The 26,853-nt window shown below is 42.1% G+C and overlaps 1 pseudogene; it reads left to right on the plus strand.

Moving 5' to 3' along the window:
- The window catches only part of LOC105756591 (nuclear distribution protein nudE-like 1 pseudogene), a 101,300-nt pseudogene extending 75,454 nt beyond the window's left edge, over nt 1-25,846 (plus strand).
- Nucleotides 25,847-26,853: the final 1,007 nt, after the last annotated feature.

The raw sequence follows: 26,853 nt of genomic DNA on the forward strand, positions 1-26,853 counted from the left end.
CTGGTACTTCAATCACTCATAGGTTATTCCTCTTGATAGAATCCCACATAATTCTTAGGGTTTCTTCATGTTTTTTAATCCTTTTATCTGATTTTTCCTCAAATAAGTTGGTGTCAAGTGCTTTATCTTCAGTCTCACTAATTCTGATTTCCATTGCCTCAGTTCTGCTCCTATGACTTTCTATTGCGTTGTCTAATCCTGAAATTTTATTGTTAATCTTCTGCATTTCTGATTGCTGTCTTTCTATGGATTCTTGCAGCCTGTTAAATTTGTCATTATGCTCTTCTCTAATCTTCTTAAGTTCCTCTATTGCTTGATCTGCATTTTGCATAATTTCTTTACTGATCTCTTGAAGATGTCTGTATATTAATCTTTTGTATTCTGCCTCTGGTAATTCCCACAAATTTTCTTCCTCCAGAAAATGTCTTGATTCTTTATTTTGGGACCTTGCTGAAGCCATTTTAGTGTGCCTCTTTGTGTGATTTGATATTGACTGTTGTCTCTGAGCCATCAATAAGTCATTATATTTATTTATTTTATGTTTGCTTACTGTGTCCTAGCTTCTTTTGTTGTTTTGTTTTGATATGCCCAAATAGGTTACTCATGTGAGCTAGCCTGATCACCGGTGCCCCGGAAGCTCCAATGTCCTGATACCAGGTGGTCAGACCTGCCACTAAGTATGTGAGCCCAGGAGTTTTCCCACTCCTCCTGTGTGGATTCAACTGAGGTGTCCAGGTAGTCAGCCACCAAGTGCGTGGTGCAGGCTCTCACCTACAGTTCTAGACAGGCATGGGTGATTGCTGTAGGCACAGGCATCTGGTTGAAGCAGGGGGACACAGGCTGAGCAAGGCAGGGGGCCAACGGCCACCCCCGAGTATCCAGGAGGAAAGCTTGTCCCTGTTCCCTAGAGTGCATAGATAGGTGGGTCTTGCAGCTGGTCTATGAGCACCCAGTGCTGTTGGCTGTAAGGACTGGGGGCATCTCTTATTCTTCGGCCACTGTTGCAGGTGGCTAGGTGGCACGGGTGGAGCCCCCAGTCCTCAGGCCCCTGATGTGGGTAGGTGAAGATCCTGCTTAATGGGCAGAACACTGTCAAATGTTATGAACCTACCACTTCACAGCTGAACCAGTTGAAGTTAGACTTCAGGTATCTACCTTGTTGTACTGAGATAATGGGGGCCTATGCTGTTCAAATGGGCCCACACAAGTCTATGCAGGGTGAAAGTCACTCAGAATCTGTGGATCCCTTATGCCTGTGCCTAGGCAAAGGAGTTGTGCCTACTATGAGTTCCTGGCTTAGGGGAGCTGGCAGTTTGTTTTTCCCCCGTTTGTTAATTTGTTCACTCTCCCAGGCCAGGAGAATGGCTCAGGGCACATGACGGGTCCTACTTCTAGCCCAGGGCACTTGGCAGTTGCTGAAGCTTGTCCCGGACCCAGTGCAGAGTGGGGAAGTTAATGGGAGAGAGGTTTTTCCCAAATGGGAGTGTTTTTGATCTGCCCGGTAGGCCAGACGCAAGTACCTATCTTTTGTCGATTGAGGGCTGCTTCTCACTGGTTCTAGATGGCTGAGTAGACTCTCTGCCACTGGATCTCTCCTGGTGTGGAAAACGCCTCCCAAGCACTGCTGCTTGCCTGCCTTGCCATGCAGCACTACCTGGTCTGGCGTGTAGGGCTCAGGCTCTTGCCGGGTCAGGTCTGGAAATTCCTCACTGCCTCGGAACTGTCTCTCCCTCCCCCTGCCACTCAATCCAATTCCTCAACTTTGTCTTTGATGTCAAGGCCCCTAGATTGTCATATATAATTGATTCACTTGTTTTTTCTGGTCTTGGTTGTAAGAGGGACTGCCGGAAGCTTCTGACTACTCCACCATCTTGGCCCTGCCTCTCCATAGGGTTTTCCAGGCTGCGACATTTTGGAAGCAGATCACCAGGCCTGTCTTCCAAGGTACCTGTGGTGGGTGTGAACTGCTATCCATTCAACTATTTGTTGAGCACTTAACTGATTGTGCCACCCAGGGACTCCTCCAGTTCTTAACTAAAGGTAATTTGCACTACCCTCCCAAGAGACTTTTGGCTATATCTGGGGACATTTTTCATTGTCACAAGTGAGGGGGAGTGTGTAGTGGTGACATCTAGTGGGTAAAAAAACAAAACCTGGTTTTCAATTCCAACTCATAGTGACCCTATAGGACAGAGGAGTACTGCCCCATATGGTTTCCAAGGAGGGTCTGGTAGATTCGAACTGCTGACCTTTTGGTTAGCAGCCATAGCTCTTAACCACTACACCTCCAGGGTTTCTGTCTAGTGGGTAGAGGCTAAACAAACAAACAAATCTGTTTTGAATGAGTCGATTCTGATTCATAGCAACCCCATGTGTTACACAGTAGAACTGCTCCATAGAGTTTTCTTGGTTGTAATCTTTATGGAAGCAGATCGCCAGGCCTTTCTTCTGTAGCACCTTTAGATTAGCAGCTGAGGACAAACTGTTTCCAACAATTCACAGGAAAGCCTTTCACAACAAGAATGACCCTTCCCAATATGTCAACAGTGCTGCCTTTGAGAAACACTGGTTTTAGACTTTTAACCAAATTTCTGGATCAACAAAACACACTGAGGTTGCTGCTCTCTACCAGCCAGCTGTTCGCAGTCAGAACATCATATATTACAGCTAATAAGTTTCTCCTTCCTTTGACTACACTAAATCATATCCTGGTGTTCTGTGTGATTCAGATTTCTAACAGCCCATAAAGCCGGCTTCACCGGACTACCCAAAACATCCTGGTTGGCAGACATCACCTGACACAGATGCTTCATGGTGAAACTCTGACAACACTGGGGCCTTCATTTTTCTCATCTATTTAGTTTTCATCCTTAATGCCACCAGCAATGAGGACAATGGTCTTGCTGTATCTGGCACTATCAGTTTGGGCAGATCATGCAGAACGAACTAAAACGTGAACCACAGTGCAAAAATCCAATTTTCATCCTGAAAGAAAAGGACTCAAGGGGTGAGCCAATTTGTTCAGTTGATCCATGCACCCTTGGACAATTAAGGCTTCTGAGAAGGAAAATAAAATCACCACAATAAGCAGGGAAGCCCTGCTGTACTTCTCTCGTAACAAGGGAGCTTCCTGAGAACTTACACCCTTGATGGAAAAGTGAAGCAAGCTCAATCATTTTGTTGCTGAATGAGACATTTCCTGGGAGACATGAGATTTAACTTCCTGGGGGAAGTAAAGGGTATTACCGACGATGCATTTTCAGTTGAAACTAAATTCCTGAGTATTTATTATCCATAGATATATTGGTGGTAACCTTAATTATGTATCTCTTAAAGAGCAGTGAAAAAAAGTTGTATTCTATTATGTAATATGACCTTGCCCTGTGTTGCAATTGCCTAAGTGATCCTGGTAGCTTTCAGGGTATAGCTACTTGCAACTCTTTCAAAGACTCCTGAATACTACTTCACACATAGTAACATTGTAACAGATAGTAACATTGAGTTTGCAAGATACTTTCACATACAGTTTATGTTTAAACCATCAAAGTAGCCCATATACAAGATTGAACATTGAGGCCCAGAGCAGAAAAACGCCTCTGTCCAAGGTTACAGAGCTAGTAAAGCTTTAGTCAGGACACACCTTACTCACCCAATTCCTGTTCCAGGCCTTTCCCACTACACCAATATTGCTTTTACTCTTAGAAAGATAATCGATATAAATTGAATTCAATTAAAATAAAAAAAGGGGAAAAATTAGTTTGGATTCTAATAGTAACTTCCACAAGTTCTGAGAATGACAAAGTAAAATTTGAATAAAAAATTTGTATGCAGGTTTCTAATATATAATTGCTGTTTATATTCAAATTTCTAAGGTAAATTTGTTAAGGATTCTGATGTTTTGTGGTATGTCTGAAGAAAAAGCAGAACATCCTCAAATGAAACAAAGGCTAATGTCAGCATGTAGAAAGAAAAGGAAATGAAGACAATTTTCCAATAGACTGTAAATTTCTTTCAACAGAAACAAGACAATGGAGCGAAAATGGGCTGTCTCTCTTTACTTTGTTGAAGCCCCACTTGGATTTAAGGATTACACTTAAGACGAAAATGGAAATGGACAGTTATTGCAATATGTTTTCTTTAAACTCAAATCTCCCTACAATCCAAATCTTTGTCAAAACCCAAACATTTGCAGATCTAAGTCTCTGGGGAAAAAGTCATCAAGTTAACTGGCAAACACACAAACTCATTATCAGTATAGTTCCTGGAACTAGAAAGACCACAGGCAGGCAAGCTTCAGTCTCCACAGTTGCTTCCCTCAGGACCTGGTATTGTCCTAGAGTCTTGCCTGAGAAGTAGAGCCAGGGCCTGCTTGTGAAAAGAGAAAGGCAGGTACTGGTAGAACCTCTCCAACCCTGCTCTTCTTGCCTTAGTTCATGGGGCCTGACATCTGGTTTGATGCTTACTGCTTCCAGATTTATCTTTCTGAAATACCCTTTCCATAATATCATACTGGAGCTGAAAAGCACCTTATATTTCCCATTAGTCCTGATTACATCCACACATCCTGCCCTCTCACTCTGGATTCCTAGTGGCTGACCATGTCTATCTATCTAATTTCTTTTTCAATATTACCAAATACAAACCTTTTTTTTTTTCCTCATCACACTAGTCTCTTTCTATACCAAAGATGCACATTTAAACCACTAGGTAATTCTCGCATGCACTTCCCATCCCCACCCAACCTGGAGAACCTTTCCCCTTTCTATCAATCCATATTCTAAACTGCATTCTACAGCTTGCCTCTTCCTTGTGGCATTCTCTGCTTATTTCTACAAAGGTCGCTGTCTTTTCTGAATTTGTGTAGCATTGCAAGTCTGTAGTATAAAATTTATTACTAAATAAAATACCTTTAATTGCTTTCTGGGTGTGGTTTTATTTATTTATTTTTTTGGAAGGGGTGGTCTCCTTAAAGATATAGAACTGTTTGAAAAGATCTTTTACAAACTCTAGTAGTGTATTTCAAAATTTTATTCACAATATAGTATGTTAACTATTAATAGTGGTTACCTCTGAGACACAGGATAAAGCTTTGGGAAACCTATACTCTTTACTTTGTAATTCTAAACTGTTGAATTTTTAGTTACAAACACATAATGTGCTTTTAATGAAGAAGAAAATTAGAACTAAATAAATGGATATTTGCTGACTTAAGCTGAAGCACATCCAAGTTAGGGCAAAATTGACTTCTGGGCAACATGGCACTATAGTCAGAAGCACCACGCCATCCCTCTGCAGCAAAGATCAGAAAATTAAGTCAAACAGAGTCACGTCAATCCTGAAACCCCAAGCATCCAATGAAGAGATGAAGAACTCAGCCAAGCACCAAATGGAATAAGAAACTGACCAAGAACAGAGTGCAAGGAGAGATACATGCAGAGGTCCCCTATCAGCTAATGCAGCACGGACCCACCATCTTGGACTCCTATCAGAGATCAGCAAATGGGATATGAGAGCAGCTTCACAGAGCTTCCAGTAGGAGACACAACAAGCAGTAACCAGCGATATACACTTTCCCACCCCCCACTCTTCTTCACCCTCACTTAGCCTCCTCTGCTTCCTGCAGCCATAGTCTCTTGGCAGGGAAGCACCCCAGTGCTGTTTAGATTCCACCCACCTGCACGGGCCAGCTCCCCGAGTGCCTCTTGTTGGCTAGTGGTGTTGCTTTTTTCTGCTTCTTTAGATTTCTTCCTTACCTCTCACCACCTGCTGCTCCTTTCTCTGAAATACCTGGCTCTGTGCGCCATCTTTCCTTCTTCCTGAAAGGCTGCAAAACACCGCTTGACTGTGAAACTGCTTACCAACCCATGCCACCACGCAGGGAGGACCCCCAGGGTGTTTTTGTTTGTTTGTTTGTTTGCTCTGATTTGTTCTGTTTTGATTTGTTTATTTTCTTTTTCTTTTCTCAGCTTGGGAGCCCCTTCTAGCCGAGCAGTACCAGACGCCTTGGAAGCTACTCCATTACTCTCCCAGATGCACAGGGACATCCCTGGGGGCATTTCTTTTTTCTTGTTTTTTTTTTTTTCTTTTTATTTATTTATTTTTTGTTTATTTGTTTTGTTTTCTTCTGTTATTCCCTTTTTGTCTTTCTTCATTTCCAGTTTCTCGATTTATTCATTTTTTTTCTTTTTTTTCTTTTTGTTTTCCCTCATTTCTCAGTCTCTCATCTCTCCACTCCAACAGCAAGCTCCCTTAGCACACTTTTTTGTTTGTGTGTATGTTTTCAGCTCCTGTTTCTCTCTCTCTCATCTTTCCCATACCCATCTTAGCTCCACAAATCACAATCTACCCTCTCCTTCCTGCCTACCTGCACTGTGAACTGAACATCGCCCTCCCAAGAAGGACAGGCATGGCCTACTGGAACCTGCCCTGCACTGATTCCCAGTCTGCACTGTCAGCCACGGTACATGACACAAACAACCCGTCCCAGCAACTCCCCGTCAGCTGGACGTGCCCTGCTGTACCATACCTGAGTTACTGACCCGCCCATTGGAGAAGGAGGTGAAAAGTATCGTACCCACAGAGACAGATGGGCAAACAAAAAGAACATGCAGACCGCCTGCTCAGACGTAACCAAATAAAACAAAAAAGCAGGACAAAACAAACAAATCTACAATCAATAAATAAGGAAAATAACCACTGAATGCCCCAAAGACAGCAGACAATATCAAAACATTTACAAAAACAGGACAGTATGGTTCCTGTAGGTGTCCAAAATAAAACACCAGATGACCTTCCAGTAGAAGAAAAGGAACTAGACCTAACTGATAGGGAATGCAAATCTCTAATATTCAGAATTATCCAAGAGTTGAAGCAAAAAGCAGACAAAAATGAGGAAAAAATAGACAAATTTATGGAAAATACAGACAAAAGAATTCAAGAAAATAATACAGGAACAAAATGCCAAAATAAATTCACAACTAGAAAACATACAAAAACAGCAGTTAGAAATCCAGAAGACACACAACAAGATTTCATAAATGGACACTGTCATAGAAGGGCTGAGGAACAGGTTTGTAATGATGGAAGACAGGATCAGGGAAATTGAAGACAAACACTTGGATACAACTCTGTTTGAGGAAAAATCAGAAACAAGAACAAAGAAAAATGAAGAAACCCTGAGAATTATGTGCGATACAATCAAAAGCAAAAATATGCAAGTGATTGGAGTTCCAGAACGGGGAGAGAAAACAGAAAACACAGAGAAGATCATTGAAGAATTGCTGACAGAAAACTTCCCCAATATTATGAAAGATGAAAAGCTGACCATCCAAGAAGCTCAATGAACCCCATATAGGATAGACCCCAAAAGAAAATCACCAAGGCATATCATATTCACACTCGCTAAAAGCAAAGACAAAGAATCCTGAGAGCAGCTCAAGAAAAACAAAAAGTCACATACAGAGAAGAAACAATAAGACTAACTCATTATTTGGCAGAAACCATGCAGGCAAGAAGGCAATGGGGTGACATATATAAAACCCTGAAAGAAAAAAATTGCCAGCCAAGAATAATGTATCCTGCAAAACTCGCATTCAAATCTGATGGTGAAATTAGATCATTTCCAGGTAAACAGAAATTAAGGGATTATGTAAAAACCAAACCAAACTTACAAGACTTATTATAAAGGAAGTCCTTTGATCTGAGAGCAAACAACATCGGACCACAGGCTGAATATAGGACACAGGATTGTACTAGCCGGATACCAACCTAGGAAATGAACTCTTAAGGACTATGCAAAACCAAAAGAATTACAACAGGGAACCAGAGAGGTTAATCTGTAAATGACAACAGCATCAGAACAATAAAAGAGGGAATAAATGGTGTAGGTATAGAACCTTCTAATGGAGAGGAAGGCAAGGCAATACCAAGTAATAATAGACTGGTTCAAATCTAGGAAGATAAGGGTAAATTCCAAGGTAAACACAAAGAAAGTTAACAAACCTACTCATCAAAATAAAGAAGAAAAACATAAAGTCTCAGTAAAAACAAAACCTACAAGAACAGAAGAAATTTAAAAAACATCCACAAACAAAAGGAACTCAGCACAGGAAAGTAAGAGGAACAAAGAAAACGTCAGCACCACAAAAAAAAAGCACTTACAAAATGCAGTCCCACTCCTAGGAATATATCCTAGAGAAATAAGAGCTGTCACAAGAATAGACATGTGCACACCCATATTCATTGCAGCACTGTCCACAATAGCAAAAAGATAGAAACAACCTAGATACCCTTCAAAAGATGAATGGATAAACAAACTATGGTACATACACACAGTGGAGTATTATGCAATGATAAAGAACAATGATGAGTCTGTGAAACATCTCGTAACATGGATGAAACTAGAGGACATTATGCTGAGTGAAATAAGTCAATCACAAAAGGACAAATATTGTATGAGACCTCTACTGTAAAAACTCATGAAAAAGTTTACACACAAAAAGAAACAATCTTTTTTGGTTATGAGGGAATGGGGGGGGACTAAAGAGACAATAGATAAATGGTAACTTCGGTGAAGGGTATGACAGTACACAGTACTGGGGAAGCCCGCACAACTTGTACAACGCAAGGTCATGTAAGCTCCATAGATACTTCCAAACTCCCTGAGGAGCTGAATTGCTGGGCAGAGGGCCATGGGGACCATGGTCTCGGGGAACATCCAGCTCAATTGGCATGACACAGCTTACAAAGACAATGTTCTACATTCTACCTTGGTGAGTAGCATCTGGGGTCTCAAAAGCCTGTGAGCAGTCATCTAAGATACTCCACTGGTCTCAACCCTCCAGGATCAAGGGAGAATGAAGAGAACAAGATACAAGGAAAAGACTAGTCCAAAGGACTAATCGACTGAAGCTACCACGGACTCCACTAGACTGAGTCCAGTGCAGCTGGATGGTGCCTGGCTACCACCACTGACTGCTCTGACCGGGATCACAACAGAGGTTCCTGGACAAAGCTGGAAAAGCATGTAGAACAGAATTCTAACTCACAAAAAAAAAGACCAGATTTACTGGCCTGACAGACTGGAGAAACCCTGAGAGTATGGCCCCCAGACACCCTTTTAGCTTATTGGTGAAGTCACTCCTGAAGTTCACCATTCAGCCGAGGATTGGACAGCCTCATAAAAGGAAACGGGACTAATGAGGCACAGCAGTCCAGGGACAAGGGCTAGAAGGCAGGAGAGGACAGGAAAGCTGGTGATGGGGAACCCAAGGTTGAGAAGGGACAGTGTTGACATGTCATGGAGTTGGTAACCATTGACATAGGGCAATATGTGTGCTGTTTAATGAGAAACTATTTGTTCTGCAAACCTTCATCGAAGGTACCAAAAAAGAAATAATTATCTATGTGAGACCAAATCGACAATAGCAACTCAGAAGGTTTGATGGGAAAGCTAGGGGGCAGTGAGTTGAAGATAATGGTGATGGAATAATGTGGAAAAGGATAGTGAGAATAGCAGCACAACTGGAAGAATGTAATTGATGTCACTAAATTGTACATGTAGAAACTTTTGAAATGGTGTAACTTTGGTTATGCATATTTTCACCAAAAAAAGGTCCTCCAAGGTCGAGAAGGGAGAGTGTTGACATGTCATGGGGTTGTTAACCAATGTCATAACACAATATGTGTACTGACTATTTAATGTGAAACTATTTGTTCTGTAAACCTTCACCTAAAGTATAATAAAAAAGTTTAAAAAAAAGGGTAAAACCAGGGTCTTCACTCAAAAACTAAATTGTATTAAGTATATAATCCATTGCCATCGAGTCGGTTCCTACTCATAGGGACCCTATAGGGCAGAGTAAAACTGCCCCATAGGGTTTCCAAGGAGCCGCTGGTGGATTTGAACTGCCAGCCTTTTGGTTAGCAGCCAAATGCTTAACCACTGAGCAAGCAGGGCTCCAATTAGTATATAGCCATTAAAAAATCTGTGTTGTCTAGTCAGTTCTGACTCATAGCAACCCTATAGGACAGAGTAGAATGGCCCCATAGAGTTTCCAAGGAGTGCCTGGTGGATTCGAACTGCCGATCTTTTGGTTAGCAGCCTTAGCACTTAACCACTACGCCACCAGGGTTTCAAATTAGTATATAGTTCCTGCCAATGAATTTCTGAAAAAAATTGCAGAGAAAATGTGAGCGTAGTGGACATTAGCAACGTTTATTGGGCTAAGTCCAGTAGTCATTAGAATCCCCTGCCCATTAGTATGGTAATATTTTGGGTCCATAGCCATGAAGTCACTTTCTCCTCCTAGGAATGTCAGCTTAGACAAACCTGAAGAGAATATTCCCTAAGAAGACAAGCATTTATCTGTTTGTTACTGATAAGCTCAGCAGCAGCAAAAGGTTGAAGAGAAAAGGTGAGAAGTTCTTTGAAAAGAATTACCACAGGAGCACAACCTAGTCCAGGCTTGCCTTCACAGCTTGAGAAACAGCGATTTTAAACGATTTATGAGTTCTGTTAAGCAACTTGATGGTGAACTTTAAAAAAATATTGTACATTTGTTTGCCTAAATGGCCTTTGAATCAAATGAGTGTATTGGCCTCGTGGCTGGAGAACGGGTGAGCAGTTACTCCACCGAGGAGCTGGAACATTCACACACACGGTAGTAGGGCCTTCAAGTGAAAGAGTCCGGGTAATGGAAGGGTCAAAGGGCTATTTCAGAGCAATCGTGCCCAAAGAAAATTTATTTATTTTTTTTCTCTTTAGTTACAGTGAAAAAGTTTGAGATTCTCGAGAAAGAGATGACAAAATATGAACTATTTTGGCTAGAAGAAGATTTAAGAAGCCTTGGGGGCACAATGGTTAAAGAGCTTAGCTACTAACCGAAAAGTTGGCGGTTTGAATCCACCCAGCAGCTCCACAGTAGGAAAGACCCAGCGATCTGCTCCTGTGAAGATCAGAGCCAAGAAAATCCCACGGGGGCAGCTCCGCTCTGTCACGTGGGTCGCTATGAGTGGAAATCCACTCAACAGCACATAATAACAAGAGAAAGAGATTTATTCATTTTTTTTTAATCCAGCATTTTTCCTTATTATTCATTTCCTTTTCTTATTAGTTTCTAGAACATTTTGATTTAAGGTGAGATATTTTCAGGGCAGAATTTCCTGGGCCACCCACCTGGCTGTGGGATGAAGGATTCTGAAACGCAGAATCCCCACTGAGGGTGCCATTGCTACTGTTACCTTCAGACGGGCTGGGCTGAGCTGGGCGGGGCTGTGGCAGTTTTCAGTCTCAGCTCTGAGGAGTCTTAGGCGCTGCCTGAAGGGGAATGGGATAATGTGAATGGGGGTCCAGCTTCCCAACTCCAGCCCTGATTTAACCAAAGACGTTCCACCATTATCTGCTTCAACCACTGGACGTCCCACACAAGATAGTTTTAATTGGAAAAGGAGCTTAGATACTGAATTAGCTCCCTGAGGGCTGCCATAGCAAAGTACCCAAAACTGGGTCCTAATAAGAATAAATAGGAGCCTGGTGGCGCAATGGTTAAGCACTTGGCTGCTAAAAAAAGGTCAGCAGTTCAAACCCACCAACGGCTCTGTGGGAGAAAAGACCGGGCAATCTCCTCCCATAAAGATTACAGCCTAGGAAACCCTATGGGGCATGTCTACTCTGTCCTGTAGTGTCACCATGAGTTGAAATGGACTGGACGACACATAACAACAAGATCCGAAATTTATCGTCTCATAGTACTGGAGGCTGGGAGTCTGAAATCAGGGTGTCGAAGGTGTTGCTTCTTTATGAAAGCTCCGAAAAGGAGTCCATTCCGTGTCTCTCCCACCTCCTGACAATGGCCGGCGATCTCTGGGGTCCCTTGGTTTGTAGGCAGTCTTCCCTCTGTGTCTGTCTCCTCCTTTCCTATGAGGACATAGTCGTGTTGGATTAGGACACCCCTCCTCCAGCATGACCTTGTGCTAACCTGGTAACATCCCCAAAGACCCTATTTCTAAACGAGGTCACATTCCCAGGTAGGGGCCAGGGGTTAGGACTGCAACATACTAACCCCCTCATTTCTCTGACCAATAAACCAGGGTTCGGAGAGCTTGGTCGTCTTTTCCACGGCCACCCAGGGGGGTGGGGGAAGAATCCCAGTTTCCTTTGGTAGATAAATCATTACACTTGAAGGACAGAAGCCTAAGTTGCAATTTCGATTGAATTAGTGAGCGTTTTATACCTAGGTTAATAGATGTGCTGTGACTTTTATGAATTAAGACTGAGCAAATGGTAAGAGTGTTCTCCACCCTGACCCCTTCAAAGACACAGCAAATAATCTGGGCTTCGTTCTGACCTCTGTTAACACCTGTCTTGTCCCCACTCACAGCCTGAAACTTTTCAAAGACAGTTGTCTCTGGATTATTGTTCTTCACTATTGAGCATATAATAGCAATTTAATAACTGATAGTAATGATGATACTTCAGCCTCTGATTTTCCCTTATAAATTGCAGAACAAGCAAATGGAAAGATTTTAAATGGTGAGAAAGGTTTCATTTCATTATTAGTGTTACTAGTTACTAGAGTCCTAGTTACTAGTTACTGATTAGAGTTTGAAAATAATGGAAATATTAAATTAGGTAATAAGTTATGTAATAGAAGCTGTTTTATCCTTTATAACTTTTAATGAACTTTTGTATCTCTATATTTATTTTATATTTTTTCTAGCTAATTACTTTCTACCATTCATGGTGGTTGTCTTTTCAAAAGTGGAAAGATTTGGGAGGCAGGAACTCTAGTGGTTTTAAAACATCAGGTATGAATTGGACTTAGCTGATAGTGATAAAAAACAAAAAGTGGCACCTGAGTCTTTTTTTCCCGGCGGTATATGCTTTTATTAATGCATAGAAGCTTAATTTCAGAAGCCATGTGACTGCTTTTGGAAGTTAATATACATATATAGATCACTATTTCACCACGCAAATATGTCCTTTAATTTAATCTCCCAAGAGGTACCTGATAATGTGCTTTAGTTAGATTCAGTACTAGTTTATAAGCTTTTTCTGCATTTGGTCAATAAATGATTAAAAGGATTTTAAGGTTACGGATCTCAGGATGTGATCAATCATTCTAAGTTACAACCTGCCACCAGGGCTTCTCATTTTGCTGAAAGTAAACGATTTCTTGATTACAATCTCAAGAAGCACATCTGTATGCTGGTTAAAAAGTTAATGAAAATGTGATTCCATCTGGCAGTCCAGTTGGGAACGTCACTGTTCGATGTAATCTACACTGAGCTGAAATGAACTTCACATAATCAAGGGATATAATGTAGTGAGGTCATGAAGATGGTAGTCAGTGTTGCACATGTAATTTAAATAGTATTTTATTCTCTTTTAAATTTCTGCTTCTTTCAGAAGCTAGAAATGAGGGAAAACAGAATTTCCTTAATGATTTCCTCAGTAAGGGCACGTTTCCCTTTATGTGAGTTTTGCCTGACCGCACTCTTCTTTCTCTTTCCTTGCTTCACTTTCCGAAAGCTGGAGAGAACTCGTACCAGCATAAGCACATTCCTTTGAAGCTGCTGGCCTCAATCGCCCATTATGTTCTGATTCCACATAAATTAGGTTCTCATCACCGCTGTAACAAATTACCACAAACTTAATGACCAAAAATAACGCACCTACATTACTGCATAGTGCTGGAGGTCAGAAATCCAAAGTGAATCTCACCGGCTGAAATCAAGGTGGCAAGGCTGTGTTCCTTCTGGAGCCTTGAGCTCCAGCTTCTAGAGCCTGCCTGAATCACCTGGCCTGTGGCCCCCTCCATCTTCAAAGCCAGTCTCTCAGGATGCCATCTCCCTGGTTCGGACTCTTCCGCCTCCCTCTTCCCTATTCGAGGACCTTGTGATTACATTGGACTCACCCAGGTAATTGGACCCACCCACGATAATCTTAGAGTCAACTGATTACCAGTTGCCGTTGAGTCAATTCCAACTCCTGACAACACTACAGGACAGAGTAGAACTGCCTCATAGGGCTTCCAAGGAGTAGCGGTGGATTCAAACTGCTGAACCTTTGGTTAGCAGCTGAGCTCTTAACCACTGCGCCACCATCTGCAACATCAATTGCCAAATAACACAGAAGAGCAGTGGTGGTTCAGTGGCGGAATTCTTGCCTTCTATGTTGGAGACCAGGGTTTGATTCCCAACCAATCCACCTCATGCACAGCCACCACCGTCTGTCAGTGGAGGCTTGCATTTTGCTATGACGCTGAACATTTCAGCCGAGCTTCCAGACTAAGATGGACTAGGAAGAAAGACCTGGAAATCTGCTTCTGAAAAATCAGCCAGTGAAAACACGTTGGATCACAACAGTCCGATCAGCAACCGACTGTGAGGTTGGCAGGACATCCGGCAACGTTCCATTTCGCTCCCTTATGCACGGGGTCATCATGAGTCGGGGGCCGACTGGACAACAGCTAACCACAACACATAACATAACATATTCACAGGTGTCATGGATTAGGACACGGGAATCGTTGGGAGTTCATTATTCCGTCTACCACACAGTGTAACCAGTTTCGTCTAGTTCTTGTACCTCAGTACAGAACGATGCATTCATCTGCCTCTCAAAGTGATTGGACAAATTTTATTTTTTTGGCTTGGCTGATGTTTTCTAGTTTGTACGTATGTGGACAAGTATTACAGCTTGAAAATGCTATGGAAAGTTTCCCCAGGGGATAAAGAAGTGGAGAAAAAACTTGCATAAAAAGGTGTTTCCCTTGGGTATTATTGTAAAGCAGAAATGAGTGCATATTAAATTCCATCTCTTTGTATGGAAAGCAGAAGTTTTGTTTGTTTTTTTTTTTAACTAACTCTTGAAATTCAATTTTTTAAGCTCCTAATTTAGTTATTATGGGTGGGCTAATATTCCTTCTTGTAAATTTACTCTATTTCTCTTTGGAGAGTGGAAAACTGTTTTTCATCAGTTAAGCATATCTCCACTAAACTTAAATATGTAGGAAGTTACTGAAACTTCAGCTTCCTGAAACTGCAGCTTCACAATTATTAACCCAACTCTAAGTTCTACACTCCACAGAAAATGCCTAACAATGCGTCTGTGCATACTTCTGCAAATAAAAATATAACCAACAGGATAACCATAAAGAGTTTCTCTTCGGGTAGTGACAATGCAAGCATAAAATTATTTGCATTTATGAGACAATCATTTTAAAATTGGGAAAATATAAGAAGTTCTAATACTGGTAAGATGTTTAGTTTCTCAGTCAGGTTTTAACCATAGAAGCAGAACTACTGTTGTTGTTGTTAGGTGCCCCTGAGTCGGTTCCGACTCCTAGTGACCCTGTGTACGACAGAACGAAAGGCTGCTGGGTCCTGCACCATCCTCACGATCATGGCTGTGTTTGAGCCCATTGTTGCAGCCACTGTGTCAATCCATCTCATCAAGGGTCTTCCTTTTTTTTTGCTGACCCTCTACTCTACCAAGCTTGATGTCCTTCTTCAGGGACTGGTCCCTCCTGACGACATGTCCAAAGTAAGTGAGACGAAGCATCCTTGCTTCTAAGGAGCATTCTGTCTGTACTTCTTCCAAGACAGATTTGTTCGTTCTTTTGGCAGACCATGGCACAACTACTAGGATATGTTTATATATGAGAGGGTTGGTTATAGAGATTTGACCTTACACAGTTGTGGGAGCTACTTAAGCAGTCTCTTGCTTTTGCGTCTGATGCTGGAGCTTAACGTCTGCAGAGAAAGCAAGGACAGGCTATAAGTCAGAGCACGAGCTAAAGTCCGTGAGAACAGACTGAAACCTATATCAGCTCCTACTGCCTGACTCTGAAGACACTGGTGTCGGGCAGAAGCTGGGGCCCTTTTTCACACCTAGTCCAGTAGTCAGAAGAGCTGAAGGAGGATCCAGAGGAAGCTGAAGCAGTTGTAGGTCTGGCTGCAGCCTCACTCCAACAAGATAAGGCAGCAGACAAGTGACAAAGTATGTGAGTAACAGACTGGCCGCTGGTTCACTTCTGCCCGCCGTGACTCACACGATAACTTCTCTTCTTATTCCACCTCAACCGGAACACAGTGGAGAGAATTCTGGGAAGTGCTGGTCAACCTAGGCAAGCCGATACATTACAGAGCCGCCACACATATTCTGGGAACACATACTCTGATACAATGTTCATCTCCAACCATCAAGGACAGCACATGCTGTCCCTGCTCTTCTCTTTCCCTTCTCCATACCCAATGTGGGTGTTGAATGTGTTTGTTTACTGAAATGTACGCGACAGAATATCTTTTATTTGGGATAAAAAAAACTAAATTTTTATTTGTAATAAAGTCTTTAGATCTCTCATTTTTCCTTCTCAATATATTGTCAGATATCATTGGTCTTTTCAAGCTACAGAAGAATTTATTCTTTTTCAGCTATGGGGAAAAAAAAGAGAACGGGACAGGAATTAAAACATCCCCTTTTATAGAAATGCTATACTTTTAATTAGCTAAATGAACTAGAAAATTGAGGTGACTGTATGTACAATTCTATGTTTTTCTTTAAAAAACTCTTTCTCACCTGAATTTTATTCCTTGTGAAAAAGGCTATCTCATTTAGCATTTTTCAGATATTTCCATTTATTCATTATTTTATTTTGCATTTGTATGTCTGAGCTTTATGATTAATACACAGGCATTTTATGAAACCAGCTATCATAAAAATCTCTTCCTAAGAACTGGTGAACTATTGCTTATACTTTATTTTAAAGAAATTGACAAAAATAACTATGAATGTGTCTACACATAATGAAGAGAAGAATTTCAGCAATTACCTGGATCGTGTATAAAGAAAAAAATGCTTTTTCCTTAGTTGGATACTTAAGGCCAGAATTGCATTATTTGGGCTATTTTCTCTTCCAGGTTTTGACGAACATGGGAAATGTTGATGCAGTCTAATATATATTCGTGTATACACGTCTGTGTACATTTTTAATCGAGAGGGTTAACAGATGATCACTAATCTTTCTTTCACGTTATGTGTTGACTGTTTTGGAGTTAGGTTTCTTACTACACACATACTTCCCTGATGTTCATTATGAATGTGATAATAAGAGTAGGACCATAATGAGGACATAAATGGCCATTTTATAAGCTTACTGTAGTCTTCTGCTCATTATAAAGTGATCATGCATCTTCTACTGTACATAACAAGGCTCTAATTATATTGAAATATTCAGGAGACAGTGTAAACCACAAAGGCAAAATGCAAGAGGTATGCTCCTGTCACTGAGATCATAAAATGTGCTTATAGCATTCTGAGCACAATTTTAACATTTATTTTTTATATATGTAATAAAAGAGAAACCTTAAATGAGAAAACTTTACGGTTCCAATTTCACTATAAATCACACAGGATGTAGTTCTTTTGTGCGATCTGTACTGCAGAGCTTTCCAGTTCTTTCAGCCCTTAGTGAAGTCTGAGAACAGAAACCAAGGAGGCCCTAGGGATTCCCCTGGAGAGGTAAGTGTGTCCATGACCTGTCCGTGACCCTTGCTTCAATACCTGTTCAGGTGTTTTCTTGTTCACTGAGCAGGAGTATGTTTATTCTCTGGGCTGGGACAGCCTTGTCCAGTGATTGAATTATCCCCACCCCATTTTGTGTTAATTAATTCTATTTGCATCACTTTGATAACTAAGGTGTTCCTGACCCATGTCACAGTCGTTTCAATACCACGTATGCATGTGAGAGCTGGACAATGACAATGAAAGACAGAAAAAGAATTGATGCACTTGAACTGTGGTGTTGGCAAAGAACATTGACTATATCATGGATCTCTAGAAAAATAAAGAAATCAGTCTCAGAAGAAATACAACCAGAATGTTCCTTAGCAGTGAGGATGGCGAGACTTCAGTTTGCTTTGTTTGGACGTGTCACCAGGAAAGACCACCTGCTAGGAAAGAATGCTCTATTTGTTGAAGCAGAAATGAGAGAAACTTTCAGTGAGATGGACTGACACAATACCCACAAGAGTGTTCTCCAACATACCAACAGTTGTGAACACAGCCCAGAACCAGGCAGAGTCTCTTTCTGTTGTACACAAGGTCACCATGAGTCGCAGTTGCTTGGATGGTGTCATGGATTGAATTGTGTCCCCCCAAAAATGTGTGTATCAATTTGGCTAGGCCATGATTCCCAGTGTTGTGTGGTTGTCCTCTATTTTGTGATTGTAATTTTACGTTAAAGAGGATTAGGGTGGAATTACCAGGTCACATCCCTGATCCAATGTAAAGGGAGTTTCCCTGGGGTGTGGCCTGCACCACCTTTTATCTCTCAAGAGATAAAAGGAAAAGGAAGCAAGCAGAGAGTTGGGGACCTCATACCACCGAGAAAGAAACACCAGGAGCAGAGCGTGTCCTTTGGACCTGAGGTTCCCGCGCAGAGAAGCTCCTAGTCCGGGGGAAGACTGATGACAATGAGGACCTTCCTCCGGAGCCGACAGAGAGAGAAAGCCTCCTCCTGGAGCTGACACCCTGAATTTGGACTTCTAGCCTACTGGACTGTGAGAAAATAAATTTCTCTTTGTTAAAGCCATCCACTTGTGATATTTCTGTTAGAGCAGCGCTAGATGACTAAGACAGATGGTAACTAACAACAACAAATTCTATTTGCTAACACTTGCCCAATCTGAGTCTCTTTGGAGCATGAGTTTTTAATCTGTGGGCTGAAAACTCCCTGAAATTGCATGCAAAATTGCATGTTATATGTAGATCTTTGTTTTTCTGAAGATAAGGGTTAAGGTAAGATTCTCACTGGGAATGAGAACAAATGTTTAAGAATCACTGCTTTAGAGGGTTTCTGACTTAGCATTCCCCCTTAGCATTCTAGTCTCCCCTCACACACACTCCAAAAACATCATTAAGAAGAGGAATATTCCAGCACACACTGCCTGGCATTTGACAGCAGTACCTAGTTGGGGACATTGTGTACCGGGTAGCAATGAGGTTATGATATTAAAGACTCTGATGGCTCTCATTTTTAATAAATGAATCACACTGTCATACTGGCAGTGTCATGGATTGAGTTGTATCCCCCCAAAGTATCTGTTAGCTTGGCTGGGTCATGATTCCCAGTGTTGTATGATTGTGTAATCTGATGTGATTTCCTTATGTGTTGTAAACTCTATCACTATGATGAAATTATATGTGATCTCCTTACGTGTTGTAAATTCTATCACTGTGATGAGGTTATACTGATGAGGTTGACAAGACTAGATAGTGTCTTAATGCAATCTCTTTTGAGATATAAAAGGGAGAAGCGAGCAGAGACACATAAGAACCTCATACCACCAAGAAAGAAGTGCTGGGAGCGGAGTGTGTCCTTTGGACCTGAGGTTCCTGCACTGAGGTGCTCCCAGACCAAGGAAAGACTGATGCATCACAAGGACCTTCCAGACCAAGGGAAGATTGAGGACACGGACCTTCCTCCAGAGCTGACGGAGAAGGTATTCCTCTGGAGTTGATGTCCTGAATTTGGACTGGTAGGCTACCAGACTATGAAAGAATGAACTTCTGTTTGTTAAAGCCATCCACTCGTGGTACTTCTGTTAGAGCAGCGCTAGATGACTAAAACAGGCAGTGAAATATTTAGTCCCAAACATTTCTCGCTCTATTGTAGTGTGTATAAAGTAAGCAAATAAATTAAATGAAAGAAAAATTCTCATTAAAATCTGCTTGTAAATATTGTTTTCTGATGATACAGCTACAAAGCCAAAGAAGCCACATAAGTCCATTCTCCGTTTTTTTTTTTTTTTTTTTTTTTGGAAATTTCTCCTTTTTAATTTCTCATGAAGAACTGAACAGCAACCCAGGTCTATGAGAGTTCAGTCAGGTAAGGCCAAAAATATAAGCCTTCCTCCTTCGTCACTATGTCTAGACCCATTCATTTTCTTTCTTTTTTTTTTTTTTTGCTTGTGCTTGACTTAACTCACTGTAGCGAACTTTCATTACAAGAGTTATTGAGGGCTCTCTAGGGCTAGGCATTGTTCCAGCACTTCATCTACAATGAATCTGAGGAAGAGGAATCGCAGGTCTTAATGATGTGTAAGATGTGGAGAATGAAGCAAAAAGAGGAACCTTGTATGACATTCAGGTTTTACGGTGCGAAGCTCGTGGGTAGAAGTGCAGCGCAACATGATAAACGACACAGGAAGGACAGCATGTTGAGGATTAGAAAGCATATACGGAAGCTCATTAAAATATTTGCGTATGTTATTGCACTAAGAGTTGAGATTATCTGGCATGGAGGAAAAATCTCTAAGGTTCCTACGTTTGTGATCCTGTGGTGAAAGAAAGGCATACATGTCCACAGTGTGACACTTCACAGTCAGCTATTTGTTACTGTGAGAAAATGTCTTTCTAACAAAAATTATTCATTCACTGGGATTAGATAAATTCCTGACAACTACCGTTCTCTGAATACTATGTGGCCTCAAGGTCTCAAGTTCCCCGGAAACAACCTGAGTGACCGTGTAACTATAACAACAGAGAACGCAAGAGGGACCACAAGGTAGCTTATTAGGCATAAGCGTGGGTCAGCACATGAGTGGTGTTAGTTTCAGCCATTTGCCACTTGATTTGTTGCAGGCTGTCACTGATAACAGTAACCTGGGACCAATGGTGTGCTGGAACCAGTTTGCACCAGCTCATAAAAGCCAGCTGTTAAATTTTCAGGGATATCATGACCAGGTGTTACCTACAGCCACTATTAAGAAATTAAATTACGTAAACTCAAAAGTAAATAAATTATATAAAGACAAAGATAATAAATACTCAAAACTCATTAATTCGTAATTATTTTACCACATTTTCCTATTACCTAAGCGCTTGATGTAGTTTATGTGTATTGCATCTGTATGGCTGATTACTGTAGTATATAACAGTGTATTACAGGGTGTCTTTTCCCAACTCTGCATTCAGCAAGGTCACATTAGTAGCTTCAGATCAGTCATGGTGAGAGTGTTTACACTATTGAAATCAGCAGATGCTAGAAATCAGGACTTGGTTTCCTTGATTGTTTGACTTAAAACAGCAGAGGAAATATGAATAACGCTTATTATATTAAACCGTGTTTTGTTCATAGCCATTATATTGTATATAGTTCAAAAACTGAGGAAGCATTCTTCCAGTATTTGAGAACTACTACGCAATTTAGCAAAGAGACACTCCTTTCACTGATGGTTGGTGAACGAGTGAAGTTCAAACCCTTGTTTCATTCTCATCGTGCTGCCGGCATCAGTCAGCATTCTTATCATAACAGCACTCACCCGTCAACTGTGGCCACAGGTCGGACATGGATATAGCATATTGCAAAATTAACAAAAGCATTCTGTGAAAATCAATTGATTATACGGAATTTACAGTAAAGAATACGGCATATTTTATTATTATTTGTGTGCTGTATACATTGTGTGCTACACATCCTTTACATCAACAAAGTTGTAATACATTTTTATATGAATATGCAGTTTTTTTTGTTTTTTTTTTTAGGAGCAGCTGTTAAACACCACTGTCTCAGACTTGGAAGCAATAGCTTTACTACTTTCATGGTATTCAGTCCAACATTTTGGGGCAAGTTGGCTGTATCTGGGAATAACTTTATAAATCCAAAACATCAAACCCATTGCCATCGAGTAGATTCCGACTCCCAGCAATCCGATAGGACAGAGTAGAGCTGCACCACAGGGTTCCCAAGGCTGTAAGCCTTACGGAAGCAGACTGCCACGCTTTCTCCCATGGAGCGGTTGGGAATAGCCGACTTTTGCTTAGCAGCTGTGCACTTAACCACTGCGCCACCATTGCTCCTATTCCATAAATACTCATGAAATATTCCCTACTTCTGCAATCATACTCATAAACGGACATATCGGGAGCAAAAGGAACAGGTAGCTAAAACTAAGAAAATTCTATGACGTCAATGATATTTTATTGATTTAATTTATTCTATTGTGCTGTATAAAGTTTCTCAATTCTAATTAAATTGGCTATTTACTTCTCAGAATGGGAGCCAGAGGGTATACTTTATATTTATATAGAATTTTCAGGTTTCATACATTTTACGTATCAGCTCATTGATCCATATAACATTTTGTGAATTGATAGGGTGGGTTGTTATCCTGGGGAATCAGCTGAGGAATGTTCCGTGTTGCACTGCTATTCCCTGGAGGAGCAGAGATTAGAACAGAGGACTTTCAGTGGCTCTTCCATTAAAGACAGCTGCTGCCTCTCCAAATAGATTCTCTTTTGAACTACTGACCTATGCTTAAAGCCTTATTCATTCTCCCAGCTAAGAGAAACACAATGGAGTAAAGTGTTAACAGCAAATGGCATTGAGCATTGGAGGTATGCAGTGTATATCAGGGAAGGATTTTTTTTTCTTTCTTCTGTGTTCTGACTCCTGAATGACAGGTTTAAGATTGCTTTTTGCCTTAATTTATGTGGTGAGTTTCTTTTTACGATTATCAATGAGTTCTCACATGAGTATGCAATCATAGCAAGAGTCAAACTCCAGCAATTTCCTGACAAGTTATAAAACAATAAATATCCCTAAATGGTATATCACACACGATGATATTTTTATACCAAAGTTGTGGTGACACCTATACATCATCTAAGCATTCCTCTTGAGGTCTCTATTCTCACTTGGAAAAACTGAAGGAAAAATGCGTAAAGAAAGTGTTATCCAGAGAAAACAAATGTAACTTTGGAAAAAATAAAAGATCCATGAGCCCTGGTGGCACAGTGGTTAAGAGCTAGGGCTGCTGACCAAAAGACTGGCAGTTCGAATCCACCAGCCACTCCTTGGAAACCGTATGGGGCAGTTCTCCTCTGTTCTATAGGGTCGTTATGAGTTGGAATCGACTCGGTGACCTTGGGTTTGGTTTGGTTTTGGTTTATGCTTCTACAGGGTCGCTATGAGTCAGAATCGACTGGATGGCACATGACAACAACGTGCTCCTAAAGATCTGAGAGCTCAGCACATAGTATTATAAATAAAATATAAATGGCCGATATGGCTGCCTAAGACATATCTTTTTTCGAATATACAGTCTTATTTCATGTCTAGTATATTTGCCATCGTGTTCTAAAATGAGCCCCAGGGGAAAAGGGCCTGAGTCTAAAGTTTAGACACAGTCTAATCAGGCAACTCAAGGTTAAGGAGGAAGCAGGGGTAAGATGGAAGCCTTTACCCTTTTAATAGTCATTACACGTTAGAACTTGGCTGAGCTTTAGAGCCTCTGGATACTACCTACAGGCCATTGTCAAACAACAAAAATAAACAATCCCCAAAGCAAAAACCTTATGACTCTCAGAGGAATATTGTCTGATTTTCATTCTGTTGTATATAGGGTCGCTACGGGTTGGAACAGACTAGATAGCACCTAACAACAACAACAAAATAAAAATAATAACAAATCCAGCAAACGAACAATAATGCCCAAAGAGCTCTTTCTTGATTCTTCTTAAACAGAGCGGAGACAAAGAGAATTTTCAAACCAGTTTTGCTTGACCTCGGGAGACTAGAACTAACCGAAAAAACCACAAATACATAGATTTGCAAGCACACATCTTTGATCCCCAATAACTAACCTTCATTCTGAGAAGGAGGTTCAAATTCACCAGAATCTAGGGTTGTGTCTGAGCCTCCTAGGGCCCTGTTGTCTTCACTCTAGAAGCAATGGGTTTGTGTGTGACCATACCATATGTCCTTGAGGAAGCTGCCCTCCCGCGACCTGTCAACAGGGTTCCACTTCCTAGGCTGAGGACTGACTTCCCTTCAAGGCCAACCCATAACAGACTGTTGCCTGGCCTCAGCTGAAAATGCCCTCCCACACACAGGGAGGAGCCTGTTTCCTTGCAGATGAATGGATAACAGTCCTTCAATCACACACACACACACACACACACACACACACACACACACAGACAACACAAATTACATACCTAATAATAAAAAATTCCCCCAAAGAGACATTTTGTTTCATTTTTCAGAATTAGTGGATTATTTATCTTTTGGTAACAAAAAGAAACCTTTTGGTATTTGTCATGGATTGAATTGTGTCTCCCCAAAATATGTATCAATTTGGCTAGGCCACGATTCCCAGGACTGTGTGTGATTGTCTATTATTTTGTCATCTAATGTGATTTTCCTATGTGTTGTAAACCCTATCACTATGATGTTAATGAGCTAGATTAGCTGCAGTTATGCTTATGAGATATACAAGATTAGATTGTGTCTTAAGCCAATCTCTTTTGAGATATAAAAGAAGTGAGCTGAGAGACAGGGGGACCTCATACCAAGAAAGCAGACCCAGGAGTGCACATCCTTTGGACCTGGGGTCCCTGGGCTGAAAAGCTCTTGGACCAGGGGAAGATTGATGACAAGGACCTTCCTCCAGAGCTGGCAGATGGAGCTGATGCTTTGAATGTGGACTTGTAGCCTAGTAGACTGTAAGAGAATAAATTTCTCTTTGTTGAAGCCATCCGCTTGTGGTATTTCTGTTAAAGCAGCACTAGATGACTAAGACAGAATTACAGAACCATGTTCCCAAATCACAGGTTTACGAAACTTCAGATCTTTCTTTGTTTGCATTTATATAAAAATGTTATAACTTTTATCTTTGTGTAAAAAGGTGATTTTTCCGGTGTCGGGGAGGAGCCCGCGCGGAGGTGAGTGGCGTGTAGCTCAGGGCTGCCGGCCGAGCAGGGCTCAACGGCTGGGCGAGCCTGGCCAGGCCACCGGAGGGACGCGTCGGTCAACGGCGGAGAACATGCGCTTTTGACACATTGGAGGCTTTCTGATCGTGGATGGTGAAGACATACCAGATTTTTCAAGTCTAAAGGAAGAAATTGCTTTTTGGAAGGAACTTTCCTTGAAGTATAAACAAAGCTTCCAGGAAGCTCGGGATGAGCTAGTCAACTTCCAGGAACAAAGTACAGACTTAAAAGCAGAGTTGGAGGTGCGGTGAGTACAGGCTGAACAAGGAAATAGAGACTTGCAAGCTCATGACCAAGCACTGAAACGGGAAGTGGAAGCATTAAAGGGGAAACTAGAACCTCAGCATGCACAGAGCTACAGGCAGATCTCGATATTACAGGAGGATGTAAGTCGGACGTGGGCCATTGAGGAGCTGGTGCATAAAGGAGAGAGCTGAGCCAGCGGCTGACCACCTGGACCCAGCAAAGAGGGCAACAGCAGTTTCACGGGAAGACTTGAGTGAAGGCTGTATCAGGCCATTGAACGAAATGCATTGTTATAAAGTGAACTTGGTGAATAGAATGTGTGTTGGAATCTGTACAGAGGGAAAAGGAAAGGCAGCAGGAAGTAACCAGAAAGTCGGCTCCCAGTACCCCACTGCAGACTGAGAAAAGATGGATTTTGCTGGCCAAGCCTCCTCTTTGCCAGCTGCTCCTGTTGGAAAGGAACGGAAACCAGTTTTCCGTCACCGAAAGCTATACCCTGTGGTTTTGGTGCCAGTCCACTAACTCCTGCTAGGATACCAGCGCTCAACACCCCGGGGGATCCTCTACGGAAAGTAGGGGCTTTAGAATCCTAAGTAGCAGCTTGCAGGACTTTTTGCAAAGGAATAAACATCAAGAAAACGCTATATTTCAGGGAATGTTAACTGTGGGGTAATGAACAGCAACGGCACATAGTTCTCTCGTTCAGGGCATACGTCTTTCTTGGATATAGGGGCAGTAAACGGCTTTGACCCAGCTCCTCCTCCCCGCCTGGGCTCCTTGCGCCGGTCGTCAGCACTGGGGATGCTGCCTTTTAGTGTGTGAGTGCCGGGCCTCCGGGGTGGCGGGCCTACGCCCTCCTCCAACAACCCAGGACACCCACGCCTCACCCATGCGTGCCTGGGCCCAGCCCGGTGCCCCTCCACCTGCTCCCCGCCGCTGGCGGGTGGCAGGCTGCGTGCCAGGGCGGCTGCTGGGCCCTGCCCAGCCCCAGGGCTCCGCGCGAGGTCAGTGCTGCTCTTTGCTCTTCTCACCCTAGTGCGGTTGGTTTCACATGATTGCACTTTCGTGGGTCACAAGGTGATACACACGTGTATTACTTGGTTACTGGATGCAGAAGTACCCATTCAGCACACCATCCCATACCCTGCCCTGCGGTACTGATAGGACTTAGTTGCGTTTAGGACATTGCAAATCTTCTAATTCTCCCCTAAACCAGGTGGACGTGTGCCCCCCTCCCGAGCGTCCGCCCAAGCATCTTCAGTGCTCAGGATCGTGTGTCCCCCAGCTCCACCCCCACAGTGTGGGCCTGTTTCCAGCAGAGTCAGGAAGCTCACTGAACTAGGGAACATTTCCCGCACCTTCCGATTTTACTTGAGCTGTTCTCATTCCATAGACTTGCCTCCCAATGCAGCAGATCCTCATGAGAGCCCAGACAGCAGAGAGGCCCCTGGGGCCTGGGCACACACACAGCTGCGCTCTAATGTCTCCTCCATGTGCCTCAGACTCGGGGAGAGGCTGACTTCCTGCCCCCAGCTTCCAGTCCTTCCGTTGAAATGACATCTTGAGAGCACTGCTGTGTCTCTGAGGCCTGGGCAATGCTGTCAGGAGGGCTGAGTGGCCTGATCCCAGGGCTGGCCGTGCTGGCTGCAAGAACTGACCCTGCATGCTTGTCCCTGTGCATCCTTTGATTCCTCTGTGCTGCATTTACTGTTTACCTTTGTTTTATTGTATATAGGTTTGTAAACATGATTGCCTAAGCTGTTTGTAGATAACTTGGGCTTTGTACTTTTATTTACTCAGAGCTCATATGGCATGTTAATGACTTACGA

The sequence above is a fragment of the Trichechus manatus genome, unplaced genomic scaffold (assembly GCF_000243295.1).
Source record: "Trichechus manatus latirostris isolate Lorelei unplaced genomic scaffold, TriManLat1.0 scaffold00089, whole genome shotgun sequence".
Lineage (NCBI taxonomy): Eukaryota > Metazoa > Chordata > Mammalia > Sirenia > Trichechidae > Trichechus > Trichechus manatus.